This window comes from Haemaphysalis longicornis, unplaced genomic scaffold (assembly GCF_048455015.1).
Source record: "Haemaphysalis longicornis isolate Haplotype H1 unplaced genomic scaffold, Haemaphysalis longicornis Haplotype H1 scaffold_12, whole genome shotgun sequence".
In the NCBI taxonomy this organism is placed as follows: Eukaryota; Metazoa; Arthropoda; class Arachnida; order Ixodida; family Ixodidae; genus Haemaphysalis; species Haemaphysalis longicornis.
In genome coordinates, this window is record NW_027526225.1 from 113,939,652 (window position 1) to 113,958,891 (window position 19,240).

Consider the following 19,240-nt stretch of genomic DNA (forward strand, 5'->3'; position numbering starts at 1 on the left):
CCATCCGTTCATTCGTGCTACGCTTCAGCCACCCGGGGAAAGATAACTCTGAAACGAGAACTTTATTTAGGCAAAACATTTGCGAAAAACTGAATATGGTACAACACTTCGCACTTGTCAACATTTTCCAGCAAGAATAAAACAGGCATATTTGAGGCAAGACATAAATACATCATTGATGCCAGCAGCACTATTTTATTGAAAACAAACGTGTGCTTTATTTTTGCGATACCAAACACGGAAATAGGAGTTGAAACCAATGTTTAGACTTAAAGGAACAAAAAGGGCTCGTTCCTGAGACTAGACTTTGTGGCGGCATTCCACATCCAATAGCGAGCGAAGGTTTCGATGGCACGTTGGCAGTAGAACAAGGGAAAATTGAATTGACATAAGCAAACATCCGCCGTTACTGTAGTAGGAGCGGGACGGGAGGACATTGCGTGATAGGGGGGCGGGAGGGGTGCCAGTCATTTACGCGGCAGAGGCAGCGGAGGACTATTATCTGGCGACTGCATTTGCACCGAAGTGAGAAAATACGCTTCCAATTTTATATTTTTATTTCTCCTGCTTCCCACTGCCCGGACACGTAAATAATTGTGTGGCGTATAGGTGGTATTCAATAAAAAGTTTACCTGTTAATTTCATCGCTTGGCAACATTAGAAACGGCCGCGGACATGGCCGATGCACCACGGACATGGCGCGGCTTGTGCCACTGCGCCCGCACGCCCAAGAAAAGAAAAAAAAACACCGTTGTGCGTCGTCTGCTCCGTTTCAACCCTATTCTCAACGGTGGTGTCAACAGAGATGTTATTAATCGCACTCGCATTTGACTCGAGGCATTACCTTGCGTTCGGTGGGTTAGAGTTTGGAAGTTCCAACACAGATCGTGTGATTAGCACGAACAAGTACCGCCATCCCGCGGAACCCAACGTAACCAGTGACGGAGCACTCACATGGTTGCCTGCATGCGTGCCTCGCCAGTGAATACCAGCTATACGCAATTTGGAATCACTGAAGTTATGGGCTTCATAAACATGTATGTACCCACCCCGTGGGATTGATTGATTGATTGATTGATTGATTGATTGATTGATTGATTGATTGATTGATTGATTGATTGATTGATTGATTGATTTATTGATTGATTGATTGATTGATTGATTGATTGATTGATTGATTGACACGAGGTCACTCCGCAATTTACCTGTCACAAAGAAGGGATGCAGATTACGCCCTGCCAGAAGCAGTGTGCCAAAGCCCGCGAAGAATCGCTGCGCTCTCCGCCCAATACTTGCGTTTACAGTGAAAGGGCGAGATTTGCTATTGAGATTTCATTTTAATACATGTGCCGCCGGGGCAGCAGACAGGAAATTGGATGAGGGCTTCTCTCTGGTCGACGTTTCGATCAGCGCAACCGGAAATTACTTGTGCCAAGATGTCCGCGGCAGGTTTCCCGTGCGCGCTTGAGTGATTGCCGGATTAGCGCGTTGGTCACCAAACCTCCGGTGAAATAAATAAAGAGGCCGCGCGATTAGCCCGGTTCATGGAAAGGGCGAAGAGCACGGTCGATACGCTCTCGTTGGCCTGCTTTCGAATTCAACCATCGGGAATCGAAGCGCTGCAATCTGGACGGATGTAGTGTACTTGCAATGTCTCATAGCGGCGGGAAAGGAGCTCTGGTTAAAGCAGAAAACGAAAGCAAATTGTTGTGACGTTGCACTTTGTGAAAGCGGGAAACACAGGAACGCCTAGCCTGCAGCTTCTCCGGTCCTTTTCGGCTGGTAATATGTACATCGTGTGAAGCACTTGGCTGCAGAACGAACTCGAGTTGAGCTAATCACAGCTCACGTTAATCGATATTAAGTAAAAGGAGTGGACTCACGCAGAACTGACAACTGTTGGAGTAAAGCGGCAACACAGTGGCTTCCAAAAAGGTGGGACTAGACGTAGAGCCGACAGAACACTTGATGGAGGAATAGAACACGTAAATTTGATGGAAAAGATTGGATTTGGACATCGACAAGTAGGGGCGCTTGGTAGATGCCGCTGTCCAACATTGGACATGAATGGGAAGCTAATTACTGAGTTCAAACAGCGCTAATAGACAGGACGAGGGACGACAATGCGCGGTGCTGTATGCTGTCGTCCTTGGTCCCGTCGATTAGCGCTATTTTGAACTCAGTATGCATCAACTAGCTGAAATCAGCTACTCAACGCAGTTCGATGTAAATTTTTTGATGCTAGCTCGCAGCACAAAAAATGCACTTGCTATTTTAGCCTGCGTAAAGCGGCTATACTACGTTGGTTGCAAAGCGTTTTTCTTCCTAACATACTTGCCATAATACAAGGCTGTCAATCCGAAACATAATAACGGTGGCGTCGAGTACCAGAAAATAAATACGCTTTTTTTGGTCTTTAAACTAGCGAACAATAGCTCGGGCACTTATTCAGTGACGTTGTGCAAAACTGCATTGTTGACATAACAACTGCCCACCAATACCTGCTATAATATCGCAAATTTGTTTCACCGAACATCTGCCTCTGTACTGCACATTGTTTATATCTTATTCACAGGCATGACCCTGCTTCTTTCTTAGCATGACTGTGAAATATTGGATTTCTTTTGGTCAATTTCACTCCGTACAGGAAAAATCTTATCACCCATGCGAACAGCGTGTTTATTACCCAGCCATTTTCAATTTGCTGCTGTAAATAGGCACCAAATAAGAGCAAGCTTTTATAGTGCATTAGTTGTATCCCTGCCCTGTATTTCCTGTGGGAATCGCTAAGTTAAGCGGTCGCGTAGTTACTTTTCCTGGGTGTCTGACTATGCAGGTTTTGTCCGTCCGTCAATGCGTCCGTTCATCCGTCTGTCTGTCCGCCCGTCTGTCCGTCCGTTTGTTTGTTCGTCCGTCCGTCCGTCCGTTTGTCCGTCCGTCTGTCTGTCTGTGTTCTCGTTCGTTCGTTTGTTTGTTTGTTTGTTTGTTTGTTTGTTTGTTTGTTTGTTTGTTTGTTTGTTTGTTTGTTTGTTTGTTTGTTTGTTTGTTTGTTTGTTTGTTTGTTTGTTTGTTTGTTTGTTTGTTTGTTTGTTTGTTTGTTTGTTTGTTTGTTTGTTTGTTTGTTTGTTTGTTTGTTTGTTTGTTTGTTTGTTTGTTTGTTTGTTTGTTTGTTTGTTTGTTTGTTTGTTTGTTTGTTTGTTTGTTTGTTTGTTTGTTTGTTTGTTTGTTTGTTTGTTTGTTTGTTTGTTTGTTTGTTTGTTTGTTTGTTTGTTTGTTTGTTTGTTTGTTTGTTTGTTTGTTTGTTTGTTTGTTTGTTTGTTTGTTTGTTTGTTTGTTTGTTTGTTTGTTTGTTTGTTTGTTTGTTTGTTTGTTTGTTTGTTTGTTTGTTTGTTTGTTTGTTTGTTTGTTTGTTTGTTTGTTTGTTTGTTTGTTTGTTTGTTTGTTTGTTTGTTTGTTTGTTTGTTTGTTTGTTTGTTTGTTTGTTTGTTTGTTTGTTTGTTTGTTTGTTTGTTTGTTTGTTTGTTTGTTTGTTTGTTTGTTTCTTTCTTTCTTTCTTTCTTTCTTTCTTTCTTTCTTTCTTTCTTTCTTTCTTTCTTTCTTTCTTTCTTTCTTTCTTTCTTTCTTTCTTTCTTTCTTTCTTTCTTTCTTTCTTTCTTTCTTTCTTTGTTTGTTTGTTTGTTTGTTTGTTTGTTTGTTTGTTTGTTTGTTTGTTTGTTAACACGACTTCAATTCCACACGGTATCATTAATTAAACCGGGACAAAGATAAAAGCGTAACAAAGACATCGAACGAAAAAAAATGCTCGATCTGATACGAGGCGTATTGTATTTTACGACCGATTTTATATCAGGTCTTCTGCTGCTTCTGGGACCACGGTGGCTCCATGCCACCGGAAATGGACAGCGAATCAAGTAAATCAGCTTTCCAGTGAAGCTTACGAACCTTCGATAAAACATAAAGACCGATTTGTTCGTCCTCACGAGTTTTGTATCTCGAGTGTCCGTCGTTTGTGTATTCCTTCATGGTCCACGACGTCGATTGGCGTCTGGGTGCTCGCAAATCAAGGTGATTTAAACGCCTGTGGCACGGAGTCGCAGGTCCCAGGAGAGCCTATACACTTGCTGCCTAGTGAAGGTAGTGGCTCTATAAATCATATAAATGGGGCCGTAGAAATGCGCTGTAAATCATCATTGATCCAGACATTTCGGGGGCGTTGTATACGAAATAGTGAAAATCTGACTGCTGAAAAGCACGCGGACAAAGTGTGACCAGGATGTATTGCTTTGAGGTTACTCAATATTCGATTTTGTAGTTCCTTTCAAAGGAATACTGACATGAAATTTTCATGTTATGTTTTTTTTCGCTGCTAAGAGTTCGTACCAGCCCACTAATCATAAAATGGGACATTAGATTGTCGATCGCAGCGTAAATAATTCTTTACAGCCTCATTTATTCGCGTCAGTTTCGGTTTCGGTGAAACAACACCGAGGCGGCCGCCATGACAAGAGGGCGCACTTGGCGTCACTCTACCCGTCGCACCACGGCTTGTCTGGACGCGCGCGCGCGCGGGGGTCCAGACAAGGCGTGGTCGCAGGTCCAGACAAGCACGCGCGCGTGCGCGCGGGTCCTGACGCCCGTGGTCGCACCCGCCCAGGCGTATGACGTCAGTACTTAAACTGTCACGTGATGCACAAGGCGAACCTGCGCGCGCCAATAGCAGCCTGCGCTTTGACTACGTCACGGGAGCCCTCGCGTCGGCAGGTGAAACGGGGAGCAGATGGCATCATGCTGATGCCGATGTCAAAAGGGCTTTGAAGGTTCTGAGGTCTGAGGGTTCCGAGGGTTCAGAGTTCGGAGGGTTCTGAGCTCTCTCTCGGCGCGCAAAGATTGAAGTTGATTAAAATCTGCTAAACTGAACGGGTACAGTTAAAACGGCGCGGTCGTTATCTCCAGATACAAAAGACGCTTTTTACATAACTATCTAAGCTTAGAAATTTCGTGTCCATACTCATTTAAGAACAAAATGGGTCTATGTCTCATACAATCACGAAACATCCAGCGGTCACCGTTTCTCATGATACGCATTTTCAGGAGAGCTAAGCTAAGCTAAAATTTTCTAGAGAACTCATGCTATTTAAGAACATGTCACTGGACGAAGAAAAGAAAGGACGACGCAGACGTTCACTAGCAGTATGGAAGGAAGGAAGGAAGGAAGGAAGGAAGGAAGGAAGGAAGGAAGGAAGGAAGGAAGGAAGGAAGGAAGGAAGGAAGGAAGGAAGGAATGATCTAGAAGAAAGGCAGGTAAGATAACCTGGCTAGAGCCTAGTTTGCTATCCTGCACGTGGGAAAGGGTACACAGGCAAAATACAGAAAGAAAAGAATGAAGAAAAGTGGGAGCAGACAGGTATGCCCAGCGCTGAAGCACCAAACGTTCAAGTTCAGTGATTGCCACTGAAGGCTTTCAGTCTATAGTCTAGAGTTTAAATTCGTCACCCGTAGAAAGCCTGAGTTCCTTAATCTCCTTCTGAGCGGATGACAGCGAAGGCCAGTGACACAGAATCTTCTCCTCCGAAAATGGTCGCTGAGGGTCCAGGTTCCTCAGTGCAGTATGAGTCCATTAGTTCGTAACGAACTAGTGCGTGTCCCGTCTTTTTTTTTTTTTGTCACTTTCTCTAACAGCGTGAGTTCATTAGTTAGTAACTAACTCGCCCAACGTTTCGCTTTAATCTTCCAGATTCACTAGCTTTTTATTGCAAATCACCAATCTCACTACACTTCCCATTCGCTCACGAACTAAGCTCAAAGCTTCTTTTATAGCCAGTTTTTTTTTTCCTTCTGAAGCCGGGATTTGTTTCCACGTCAAAATAAACACGCCTAGTATTCACAGCGGCTCCTGTAAGTAGAATTGATTGTAGAATTTACGTAAATTATTATTTTCAAATGACACTCGCCAGATAAAACGGCCTCGCAGTCTTTGTCGGAAATGTATCCGGTGTGGTATCGTTAGCTGAGCAAAATTTATTTCGACGAACGCGTGATAATGTGTTCTAACGCTCTGTTACAACTGGGCTACTGACATAGCTTACCTCCTCCGAGTTGTGGCCGGGCAGCAAGGCTTTTCTCTTACCTGGGAGGAGGGCGTCCAGGTCGCTATGTGTTGCCGGCACGACAGCGGAAACGAGTCAACGTAGTTGCCATTCTTGGCCGCTGGTGGGCTCCACGGCTCGCCAGCACTTCTCGGGCTGCCACCCACAGAGAACGCTTCAGTGTCGCGTACGATTTCCCCCATCCCACGCAAGCAGGAGCACGTGCGACGATTGGCACACCAGTCTTACATATACATTGTAATCACGATGCATGCCGTCGTAAATATTTGATCGTTCGCCAAGCAACATGTCGGCATATTTCGGCGGAATTCTTGGTGAATTAGGGGCACCAGTTTACACAAGTTTGCGAAGCCACGACCAATTTACTTGCCTGCAAAAGAGATCTGAGAGATTTTTTGGGACATGAATCTGATGCATTATGCAGTACACTCGAGTTAATTAAAACTCAAACGAACCCCGGGATTTTGTTTCAGTCATCAGAAGTTATTAATATGTCTCGGGACAACATACTAACCTGTGCATTAACAAAACATCAACATATACTAAATATGCAACGTTCTCACACAATACCGAAGTGCTATGCACGCTTTAAAAATCACGAGTCAATGTGTGCTTTGTCGTTGCATGGAAGTTCGAAATATAGCTTCCGATGCCAACAAGGGCAGCCTGCCAGCTCTGCCTGCCATCTTGTGGTTTCTTTGGGGAGGCGAAGCACTTCAGGTACTCGTGCTGTCGGCGTCTCCTGTCCTCGCCGTCTCATTTCGTCATAGTAAATCAAGTTGTCGAACGATGTTCAAAAAACAAGTGTAATATGTATAAAAAACTAACATGACTTAAACTAATTAAAAATACAGAAATAATCAGGATTTAATTGCATTAATAACGAAAACGTATCAAATTTCGTCTCAAATTTGGCTACACACGGCAGGTTTTCTCATACTTCTTAGCATGTGTCCAAAGTATACTTCTTAGCATGCTGCGGCGTGTGACGCAAAGGCTACTTACGGCCAGTCTGTCTCATTTAAATGCTTAAATACGGTTCCATGCAAGAGAGGGTGCCACCGCCTCAGCAATCGTGCTTGCTCCTCCTCCCAACGGCGCTTTTCTGGCGCCCAATCAGCGTGCGCCGCGCGGCAAAGAGAAACTTGCAATTTTTGAATTCACTTATACACTGTATGCTTCGCCACTTTCCAGGTTTCACGTTAGTGGAGCTGGCCTGGGATTTTTAGATACACTGCATGCTTCGCCACTTTCCAGGTTTCACGTTAGGGGAGCTGGCCTGAGATTTTTAGGGCGCAACCCTTTGGCGGCCGTCTCTGGGCTGAGCCGTTCGAAGCCGTAACTGAGGAACGGAACAATGGCCTGGGCCGACGAGTGAAAGAAAAAATTACGCCCACCTCCCCTCGCGGGAACCCTGGTGTGATGCGACGCTGAGGGGGATTCAAGCGCAAGCGGAGAGCAACCGTCCACCGAAAGGCCGCCGGAGAGCGGCACACCGGTTATATGCGCAGCGCGCCCGAAGGAGAGGAGACCGCGGAGAGAGAGAGAGTGCCGCGGCTATGACGCAACACAATCCAACACAATCCACTTTAATCCAATCCAATCCAAATCCAATCCAATCCAATCCAATCCAAGCCAAGCCAATCGAATCCAATCCAATGCCCCTCGCGAGAGAGTGTTCGCTATCGGAGAGGAGAGGGGGAGAGTGGCTGCGGACAACAACGGACGCACGCGGACAACAACGGACGCACGCAGGAAGGACAGGGCCGCTGACAAGAGATGCTCTGAGCGTCGCATCTAAAAGCGAACGATCAAAGAAAGCAAAGGAAGAGAGTGTCGCGAAATTGGGAGGGCAGAGCGGTTCGCCGTGGCAGCGTGAGCCAGCGCTCTCCGAAAGAGTGCGGTGGGGGAGTGGAGGGGGCAGTATCTCGATGGCGCGACGCTTGGCGAGAACGAGAGGTGGGCATGCGCGTGACTATGATGTGCGTTCGCCTGAGACGCAGTTCGCGGTCCTTTCCTAAGACTCACTCCGCACCGCCGCCGCTGAGGATCACCGTCGAGAGAACCCACGAGTGAGTGTGCTGCCTCAGCGCACTAACGCTGCGCCCAAATATCGCATTACGAAGTATCGTAATCGCCAGCACTTTTTTTCTTTCTTCTTTCCCGAATCCACACGCGGTTGCTAGTACGCGCGGTTTCGCTTTGACACGTGTACGCAGGTAATCAGCTTTATTTGGGATTGTTAAAGACATAAGGGCGTGAATGTGCAGGCAGAATCGGTAAATCCAGCAGATATATTCCGACAAGGACAAGCAAAATGTACGAATTAACCCAATTTGCGGAATGAGGCAGTTTGAATTAAGTGGCGCTAATATACATTGACAACATAAAAGGCCAACCAAAATTTAGATATTTCTTTGAATAACCGTAAGAATTACTCGAGTTTGAATTATCGAAAGCCTACTCTGTATGATATACCCTTTTCCGTCTTCCATTCAGGTTATAGTGAGCACCAGGATATTAAACTTTTTTTCAGTTAAGTAACGACTGGTGTACATTTTGTTTGATTCGCGAGCTTGTTATTCTTTCCGCAAACGACACTCTTTCAGGGCATTGCTGGAGCTGCACCTAAATGCCGCTAACAGAGTAAATAACGAACAATTCCCTGCCCTTTAAACAAAAAAGAGTTCTTCCTGTGCACACCAAACGGAAAGCGTAAACGTCTCAATGGAAGAAGCTATATTACAGCCAAGGTCCTACTACGCTACATCTTTCAAGGTCATTGATCGCGTCGCAATGACCTTCAACTACCGGCGTGCAAGCTGCGGATCTTTTATCATTTCGCTTCATTGGTACCCGTGTCTAGGCGACGGTGAAACTGCTACTTGGCGTGTGCATTATCATCCAGCTGCGGCGGGGCCGTCTGTGTGTGAGGTTCAGTGCAAGCGAACCACGTGACGAGGCGAGGGTTTAAAGACTGGAAAATGAAAACTCTGGGCTGATTGAGGTTACAGAAAAAAGAAGACTAGAGATAGAGAACAAACGACATGCGCAATCAAAGGCGCTGCTTTGACGGAGCTTGGTCCCTCGGTTTTGCTATCGATGGCACGCTGGCTGAGCTGTCGGTGAGTGCCTTTCAGCGCAAGCGAAAGAGCGAATCCTATCTTTCAGTAGAAATAGCCTTACGACAGGTCACAAAATCGTAACCAAAGGCAAACTTTCGTGGAACACTGAGTGGGTAGAGTTTGCTTAAATTTTGCTCGCGATAACCAGGTTTACAAGTGTTAACTCTGAGTTATTGTCTTACTCATTTTAACACGAAAGTGTTTTATTCCGAGACACACGAAGATTTCGATGACGTCATATCCGTCCCGGAAATGACGCCAGTACAAGGAAGCAAGCGGCCTGTAGAGGGTGCACCCCTGCCCGCACAATCTTCTTGCGAGGCAGCAACCTTCAGTACTAAAGAGTACGTTATACATAGGATTGTTCGCGTTCAGATTTTATATTTTAACACGAAAGTGTTTTATGCAAGAATACACCAAGATTTCACTGCCGCCATATCCTTCACGGAAATGACGCCAGTAAACCTTTGCCTAAGCGACCCGCCAGCAGCAAGTCATTCGCCCAGCACACCCACAATACAGCCGGCTACCCGCAAATCATGCTCAGCTGCACATTTCGCTGCACATTTCACTTTCGTGTTTTACCGATTCCTTTGACAAAGGAATCAACCATAGGGTTTATTAAGACTGCTGTTACCTCCCTCCATTTGTTGCACCAGATTTGTAGCCGCTCGTTTGCTAAGCAAACACTTGCGTTACGTCTCTCTTCATCCCTTCATTTCGTCAAATACGCTAAGCGTATGTTATGAAGCCACGACAGAAAAGAGACGCATGCGCGTAGATAAATTAATTCATTTCTTTCTCTGGAACTTCGTTGGTGTTCTGCGTTCGTTCATGTTAACCAGAAGCAGAATTTGAAGGTTTAAATCTAGCCTCGCAATTCTGTGTGCACGCTTACTCGTCATAATTTAGAGAGGAATGGAAACGGTAGCACACTATTAAAATCAGTAAAAGCGAGCAGTAGGTACGATACGAATAACGGCCGTATGAATTTCCCAACGCGAGTTTATGAAGCGTTCAACGTTCGTCTTCATAGTCGGTGCCTAAAAGCGTAGAGGCTGCCGCATTCAGAATTAAGCCGGTCTGCCTCAGCGCTGAGGGGGAAGGTAGCAGCCTTCCGTGTAATAACTCTGTAAACGAAAATGACGGTGTGTAGAGGGGGCTGAATTGGAAGGACAACGTCCTTGTGCGCCGACGCGGAGGAGAAAAAGATAAACAGACGGCTGGAATCGCTCGAGGGAACACGCGGGCCATAGATGATGAATAGAGAGTAACCCTTTCAAATGCCAGATTAAAGGACGGCCTGGCAATCGCCGTTTTAAAAAAAAGATAAAAAGCAAAAAGCAGACGGCGAGCCGTCGCTTGGAATTTCAATAAAAGGCGGCAATCTCTTTAAAACGAGCCGGAAATCTTCACGAGAGAAGAAAAGCAAGCAACGGTAGTTTAAAAGGGATGAAAGCGCCAAGCTTCGTTTGCAAGAACAACAAAAACAAAACCCAAGGAAGACCTTTAAAAGCCCCCAGGGAGTGCTCAAAAAGACAGTCACGATCTTCTTACTCGCTTGCTTTTTTTTTCTTCTTTCAACGGCAGGTTTAGACACCCGAGGAAAGCTTTTTTTCGCCATATGATTTCCTTCTCGAGACCAGTGGGATATTGTTGACGCGTTTGTTCTGGGAGATTATTTCAAGCCAGCTCGCGTGCTACTCTCCGTCTAATATGCGTTACTGTTGCACCATAACCAGTCGCCGCCACCTCGGCCAGCAACCGTGAAGAGCCACATGATTGGAAATGAATTCTATTTTTTTAATATCTGCGCCGCAATGCAGTGCACGTACTCCATGTGATTATGTTTCGTTTTTTTTTTGCCCATGGGTTATAGGATATGCCTTCATTCTAATACGGAAATTACCTGACCTATAAAGTGGTGAAAGAGTGTACGGGTATTGAACTAACACCATCTGCACAATAATAATACCATCGGCACCACTGTGGCCCTGTTCCAACGAAGCAGTTGCACTTATAATTGTTTCTGATCTGCAGGCTTGATTGAACGCAGGACATCGGATTGAGATGCTCATTGAAACTATGGTCTTCTCGCAGATCCCATCAGTGAGACCCAAGTCTAGTGCTTCCTGGCTGCAGGTTCGCCTTTAGCTTCTGTGTGGCCAGTTTGTGGCCATCTATGCGGCTTACATGTTACTTCTAAATGCTTAGATTCCCATTTATTTTGTCTTACATAACACGAGACTGATACCTTCGGAAGAACAATATTGTTTCTGTTTGCTTGCTTGCTGCTTCGCTGGCTTGTTCGTCCATCCGTCTGTCCGTTCATCTGGCCGTCAGTCCGTCCTTCCGTCCGTCCGTCCATCTGTCTGTCTGTCTGTCTGTCTGTCTGTCTGTCTGTCTGTCTGTCTGTCTGTCTGTCTGTCTGTCTGTCTGTCTGTCTGTCTGTCTGTCTGTCTGTCTGTCTGTCGTACGTACGTGCGTACAGCGTGACTTTCAAGAGCTTCCAGGACACGACTTTAGCAATCAAGTTTAATTTCTCCGCTGCCTAGTGACTAAGCTATCGATATGCGTGTGCGATGATGCTCCGAAGCGTGATGTTTTTCGCACGAATATAAATCAAGTGCTGAGCCGTCGTACCACGCTGAAATTAACTTTGACACTCCAATTCACGTCCTGGAAACTTAAGCCACCGGTTGTACATTTTTTGGTGGCGGTGAAGATTGAAGAAATTCAACTTTTTTGAGCATAACTGTGACTCAGCACAGAAGACGCAAAGAAAAAGATATAATATTGGACGTTTGTTTTACCCCCAACAGGATTGTAGAACGAAGCAAAATTCCGTTTCCTTCCGCTCTAGGAAGACGGATGACCATCGAAGCAGGGCCCAGTCCACGACGTGTACGAAACTAACCACAATTGTATGTAATTTGCGATTGAGCATACTTTGTATCTCATTGGCTGAATGAGACTACGAAGGACTACAGTTTTATTCTAGCGGACAAATATGCGTCTGTCCGTTTCCCTCACGTGTCGTAAGCACTTTACTGTCTGTGTAACAAACCAGCCTTAACCGCTCGTTCACAGAGGACAGCAGTCAGGACGCGTCGGACTGTGAGACATACACCCGCGCTTAATATTACCTGCAACACTCTGTTTGTATTTGGGAGATGGTATCGTGAAAATAGTTAATTTTGTCATAAAAGGTGGTATAAGGTTTTAGTTTGATTTGTTTGGATTTATTCTTGAACAACAAAAAAAAACCCTTTGCGCGAAAAGAGCCAGGAAAAAAGATGTGGAAAAGCTTGATTAGCCCCAAACCCCCGGTGCGATAGGCGGCAGGCGGCATTGGCCAATATGAACAAATATCAACTCGAACAAAAACCGCAAGGGTTTATACAATATATGCAGTGACCATAAACAGTACTGAAAATACACTGTAAACAGGGTTCACAGTGTGCAAGTACAGTAGCGAGAAAGAGGGACATATTTATCCTTGTAACAACACCATGAGTTCAGCATAAAGGTGCTACGTATTTAGTTAAAAGGAATGGTAGAAACTTCTTGAAAATTACTTAGTACAGATGGCAATCTGTATCACAGCATTTGTTCTCTATAATTTGTACCGTATTTTTTTACTTTTGAGGTTGACGGATTGCGAGTAGAATATATCGAAGAGAGGTTTTCTAAAGCACCTAGATTAATTAGTGAGCTGTAATTTACTAGTGCTTGCTTGTAACATCGGCAAAGTTTATAACTGTAAATTGAATCCATTCCAATAGCATTGAGCTTTTTAAATAGTTTTTGTGTAGGAAAAACATGTGTGACCTTGCTGACTAGGCGAATTGCTCGTTTTCGTGAAACTGTCAGCTTTCCTATATTTTCCCGAGTTGTGGTAGCCCAGATTAGTACGCTGTAGTTAAGCATACAGCGAAAAATACCGTTGTAAACTAGAAGGTTACCTAAGATTGGAAAAGAATAACAATAACGGCGTGTAATGCCAGTGGCCTGGGATAATTTCTGGATTATATAGTCAAGGTGTTTATTCCATTGCATAGTTTTTCAAAATATACACTTAGTGTTTTCAAACATTTAACAAATTCGACGGGAGTCTGATTGATCCCAATAGTTGCGACTGCGCTCATTGTAAGACGTGGATGAAAAAGTACTGCTTTGGTTTAGCTAGCATTCAGTTTTATTGTTTGATGCCCAGCTGCGACAGTATTATTTACGCGATTATTTATTATTTACGCGATTATTTACGCGACAGTATTATTTACGACAGTATTATTTACGCGACAGTATTATTTACGTCTGATGCCCAGCTGCGACATGCGACAGTATTATTTACGCGATTTTCCAAATCAATACCTGAGCTACCGGGAAAAACAAACTTGTGTCATCGGCATACATTATGTATCTAGCTGCTTCATCGATATTAAAAATCTCGTTGATGTGGAAAATGAAAAGAAATGGACCTAAAATGCTACCCTGTGGCACGCCTTACTTAACTAGTTTTGTTGTTGAAATGTGTTCCCTAATTTGAACGACCTGCGATCGTTGGCATAGATAAGATGAAATTAGAGAATGAGCTTTCCCGCGAAATCCGAATCGGTGCAGCTTATGAAGGAGAATATAGCGATTGACGTAATCGAATGCTTTTGTGAAATAAAGGAAAATACCTAGAACAGTAATATTGTTCTCAACATTTACCAGGATAAACTCTTTTTGATCGAGTAGAGCGAACTCAGTTAATTTATTTTTTCTAAATCCGCATTGAGCGGGAAAATGATATTGTAGCGATCAGAAAATGATTATAAGCGCTTCAGAAAATAATTATAAGCGCGTCAGAAAATTTTTTTCGGTGCCTTTAGAAAGAACAGGCCAAATGAAAATAGGCCGGCAGATTGAGAAATTATTGTGATCACCCGTTTGAAATAACACTGCCACTTTAGCGGACTGCATATTGCGCGGGAAATACTCCAGTTGAGAAGAACACGTTGAAAATGTGTGTTGGACATCTCGCTAATAAATCAATGACAAACTTTACGGGACTTATCTGGAAACTGTTCACATCGGAGAAATCGCTGTTGCTTAGAGACATAAACGCAGCGATGACTTCATTCTCAGCAACGGGATCAAATAAAAAATAGGGCTGTCTATTGAGCAATTTAGGTATCTGAAACTTTCAGTATTCTTTGCAACGGTTGGAACGTAAAAAAAAAAAAATCATTGAAAGCATTGGCCAACACTTCGCCTTCTAGTATATCGCTGTTCTTTATGTTTTTTTAGGGGCTCCGCTAAATTTCCAAGCATCCTGTTAAATTTTTTCGAAACGTATGGAGGGCGTCTGTTACACGAACTAAAAATATTTAAATGGTAGCGGTTTTTCGTAGCGCGGAGCTCTTTGGGGACGTAATTGTGGAGAGTTTTAAAAGCTTTAAAGATGTCAGCATTCCTATCTCTAAAAAAAATATAAAAATTATCGCGTTTTTTTATTGCCCTAACTAAATCCTGAGTTATCCAGGTCATCTGCAGCATCAGAGCGGTTCTCTCTGAAGACATCGCTCCAATTCGTTCGAGCTAGGCACTCTCGAAATCAAATTAGAGTACGGGGATCGACATCCAAGAAAGAGCGGGTTACGTGCCGAAGTTTTTGTAGCAATAGCATGACGTTTCACAGACAGAAACACATGGAGGGGATTCACTGAGAGCAAATTTAATAACTCTAGATCTCAGACAAGTTTCATCATTGCTTGTAATGAAAACGTCTGAGGGAGTATCTAAAGTAGTTATGATTCATGTAGCAGATCCTACAGTGTTGCGACAGGATTGAATATTAAGCAAGGTTTTGAATTCTATCTTCATTTTTTTATCGACGGGCAAGTTAATAATAAAGTCACTACCAATGGTTAGGCTTCATCAGCGTTCATGGATAAATTACAAAAAGGAATCCAGACAGGAAAGAAACTTTGAAATTACACTGCTTAACGGACGGTACCAAACACAAAGCACTTCCGTGCCTCACTGAAGAACTAACATTTCATAACGGTGCGTTATACAACAAAAATTGTTCAGCAGTTCACATTCCGTAACACTGGAAAGCAACATGAACACGCCACCTCCTGCTGTTCCGAAATTTGGCTAAGATAGTAAGACTTATACCCAGACATTTTAAAAACATCAGCTTGAGTAAACCACATTTCAGAGAACACTATAACATCAAACAATGATTTAGAACAGTTAAAAAAACGTTCAAGATCATTAGATTTATTTTTACCAGACGTAAGATTGAAATGAACACAGTTGCAATTTTGCTGATTATTAAACACGATACAGTCATCAAGTTCTAACGAATCTGCTTGGTTATTTGTAACAGAAGCCATGAAAAAAAAAACACGAAAAGAGAAACTACACCGGCCGAACGCACTAGGCAGCATAGGGCTCTTAAAAGTGTATTTTGTTGCGCACGACAGTTATGGAATCGCCTACATCCCTTTTGACAAGGATCTTGTTGGTGTGCAAGGAAAAGCGATAGCCATTTCCTTTGCCAATTTTCGCGTGGAACGAAATACAGTCGGCAAAAGGCTCGTCTATAACGCGCGAGCGGCGTGCTCCAGACTGCGCGGGAGACATCTAGTGATAACGCCTGGTTTGAGACCGGTAGTATGTGAGCATGCGCGGCCCGTATCAGCGCGATATCTGGTTTTCTTGCCGCTGTGTCCGTCGCCTTAACTTCTTTCGCCGTGAGAAGCGCTGCCTGCGCTGCCGGGCCGGGAAACAATCGATTGTTAGTACAGCGTTGGCTCTGCCTAATTAGGTGTTTCATTTAATTTTCGTGGAGCCCTAAGCAATCTAGACCGAAGTTTTCTTTCCGTGCGCGAGAAAACGAACAAACGACGAAAACGCATCGATGCCGGCGTTCTAGAGCGACTCGAGGTCGGTCGGTGATCACTTGCACAGTTCATTAAGTATTGTGCCGTAAGCCCGTTAGCGGTGACGTGCAAATCCGAGCACATAAACCCTATAGTGGTGTACGCGGTACTAACGCGGCGTATTGGCAGAGCGATGATGCAATGAACAGCTGTGCGCCAAAGCTAATGCAGACGAAAAACTCACACAGCGCGCGCGAAGGCGGATAATATCCGCTTTTGTTTCCTGGCCCGGCCGCGCCGGCATGCAAAGAAGGTGTGAAAGCCGAGGGGACGGGTACAGCGACGAGGGACACAGCCGTCGCGCCGATACGGGCCGCGCACGCTCATATTCTACCTATCTCAAACCAGGCGTTATCACTAAGTGTCTACCACGCAGTCCGGAGCACGCTGCTCGTGCGTTATAGACAAGAGACAAGCCTTTTGCCGACTGTAGGTCGCGGTTTTGCTTTGTCATGTTCTCTGTGACAGAAACGGAAGATGTCGACTCCGCAAAACCTTCCGTTTTTCCAACCACACGTCTCGAAGCGATTGTTTGTAGAAGCGAACAATGCTTCCGCCTTCACATCCCGGTCTTAAGGGAAGCCTGTGTACAGCGTCTACGCCTTTCCAGACAGCGAAGGCAGAATTACAATTGTCGCCACTTCATTAGGTTGGCAATTAAATCTTCACTGCCGGATTTGAGGATTCCGTGAACCTCAATGTTTTGTTTTCAACTGCGTCCTTCCAGGTCAATCAGCGAATAATTGATGCTTTCAACATCGTCTTTAGAACGACCTCTCTCGAGCACGGAGACGCGTTTTTTTTTAGATCATTGATTTCCCTGTCGTGCAGTGCCTGCTTTTTTAAAATGTCATAGTACTTGTTTGAAATTTCAATGCAAGCCTTCACATCGTCAACCTGACGGGGCAAACAGGATAAGGCGTCCAACCTACGCACTAACTCTGCCAGACTAGAACTCCGATCTGCGTACGGGACGGGCTTCCGAGCGCATTTCGTCTTGCAGGCCCGGCAATGGATCTTTTCCACTACCTCTTTCTGCGCATGCGTTTACAGGCGCCAGCATTACTTTTGGTGGCTCCCTCTTATCGTAGATACCGCTTAAGGCGGATGACGTAGGGACGCCGCACTGGTTGGCATTCGGGGCTCGCAGAAGAAGCGCTAAGTCACCGGACGGTCATTCACCGACATACCAAAACCTGCTAAACTTCGTCAACAGCGCACTCAAAGAGCAGCCTCTACGCATGAAGTTAACAAAGTGGTGCACGGTGTATGTGCAAGGCAAGCGTGTTAGCTATCATTATGGGCGTGCCCCGTGATTAGCAATATTGGACAACAGCGTCACCGGCCACCATGGCTGAAAGAGCCACCAATTGGGATTTTCGTATTCGCCGCTGCAAGCGCTTTTCGAGCCTGAAAAAGGTCCATTGAGGCGCCACCACGACATTCGTGCAGATTCCCCCTTTGCCTTTGAAAGTCGATTCTGAGCAACCCGAGCGGGTTCCCAGATGGTAGACGTACTCACAGTCCGATCATTTCAGGAAGCGGGCGTCAGTTGGCAGGCACTCATCGCAGGTCGGACACACGTCTTCCGGGGTGGCCATAGTCAGATACACAGATGGGCAGAACAGGGCCACAAACACAGCACAGAGAACTGCACGGCAACAGGGCTATAGGCCGGGTGCGGTGGTGGCAAGAATAAGACTGCTTAGGAGATTTAGAATCCCACCAACCTGAAAGTTGAAGCAAGAAGAATTAGGGGGGCGTGTATTCCCCACCACCGCCACAGCCCAAGTGCCGAGTTCCCATTTCGGCCACCAGGAGGAACGCAGCAAAAGCGCGACAGGATGACGTCACAGTGACGAATTCTTGAAAGAAGGGGCAGCTGTTATCTGCTGGTAGCCTGGAATTGCGGAGAAGCCAAGGCGAAAAGACGCTGATGAAAACGCTGATTAGTTCACGCGGCTTAGGCAAGGAAGTCGCAGCCACGGACAGGGTTTGGCGGAGCAGGTAGAAGCGGCAGAGCGGAGGCCACCAACTTGAAAGTTGAAGCGGCGCTGGTGTTGATCGGAGGGCAGCCGGGGGCGTGGTCAGAGCGCGTTTGGCAGGGAACGGATCACGGAGTAAGATAAAACAGACGCTCGCCGCCTTATCAGCAATGCGCTTTCGCTTTACGCGCCGTGGGCAGCTCAAATGGACTTATCATTTCGGGAGTGGCGAAAAAATTTGGTGCGAACGTGCATGCTGCTACTGCGTTCCTGCCTGCCGGTCTGGCTGCAGAGCAGCGGCGGCCGCCCGATGCCCTCCGATCTGCGCTGGCGCCCCTCGCGGTAGCCTTTGTCCCCGTAGAAAACTTGGCCGGGAGTTTCATGACCAGAGAAGCATTGAAGGACTCTGGTTGAAGCAAGAAGAATTAGGGGGGCGTCTATTTGCCACCACCGCCACTGCCCAAGCCTGATGCATTGGGACACAATGCACCTAACAGGTGCTTGATTTTCATCCTCGGGCACAGCAGGGAAGTCCTGTGAAGATATCTGTAAGAATTATTGTGAGGGTTGAAAAAAAAAACGGTCATTGATATACCGGCCAGTCTGGCCCACATATACCTTCCCGCACGTGAGCGGTATAGAGTATACAACCCCCGCAGCGCAATGAACAAACTGTGTAGCATGCTTCTGTAGGCAGGCACAACCTAGCCAACTTGCGAGGGGCAGAAAAACACTACCGGCACCCCGTGACTGTTGGCTACATTTTTCATGTTGTGCGCCACTTTGTGGACGTATGGTAAGACCAATGGGTTTTTGCGCTTAGGGGCGTCCCCTTCACGGGTTCAAGTGCAGCGAACCCGTGAAGGTGACGCCCCTAAGCGCACAAACGTCGACGCGCTCACGTGCGCTAGGGTTTTCTGTCTACGCCGGAAGGATTTGTGTCATCCTAAGCAGCTCTGCTGTTTAAATACCGGCCAAAACGTCCCACCAGGAGTTCTGACGGAAACACAAAACGCTAGCACTTGGTTGAACTTGTGCTGATTAGCTTTCTACATATCCGGCTATATACTGTTACCGTTCCCAGA

The 19,240-nt window shown here is 45.6% G+C and overlaps 1 protein-coding gene across 3 annotated transcripts in view; it reads right to left on the reverse strand.

The window, feature by feature from the left end:
* Positions 1-17,833, reverse strand: part of LOC144163308 (multiple PDZ domain protein-like) — a 364,611-nt gene extending 346,778 nt beyond the window's left edge. The window contains exon 1 of one of the 3 annotated variants that reach the window (XM_077694232.1): positions 17,693-17,833. The gene's annotated coding sequence lies outside the window, so the exon portion shown is untranslated. The remainder of the gene's footprint in view (positions 1-17,692) is intronic. The other 2 variants (XM_077694236.1, XM_077694234.1) reach the window with 2 other exon arrangements.
* Positions 17,834-19,240: the final 1,407 nt, after the last annotated feature.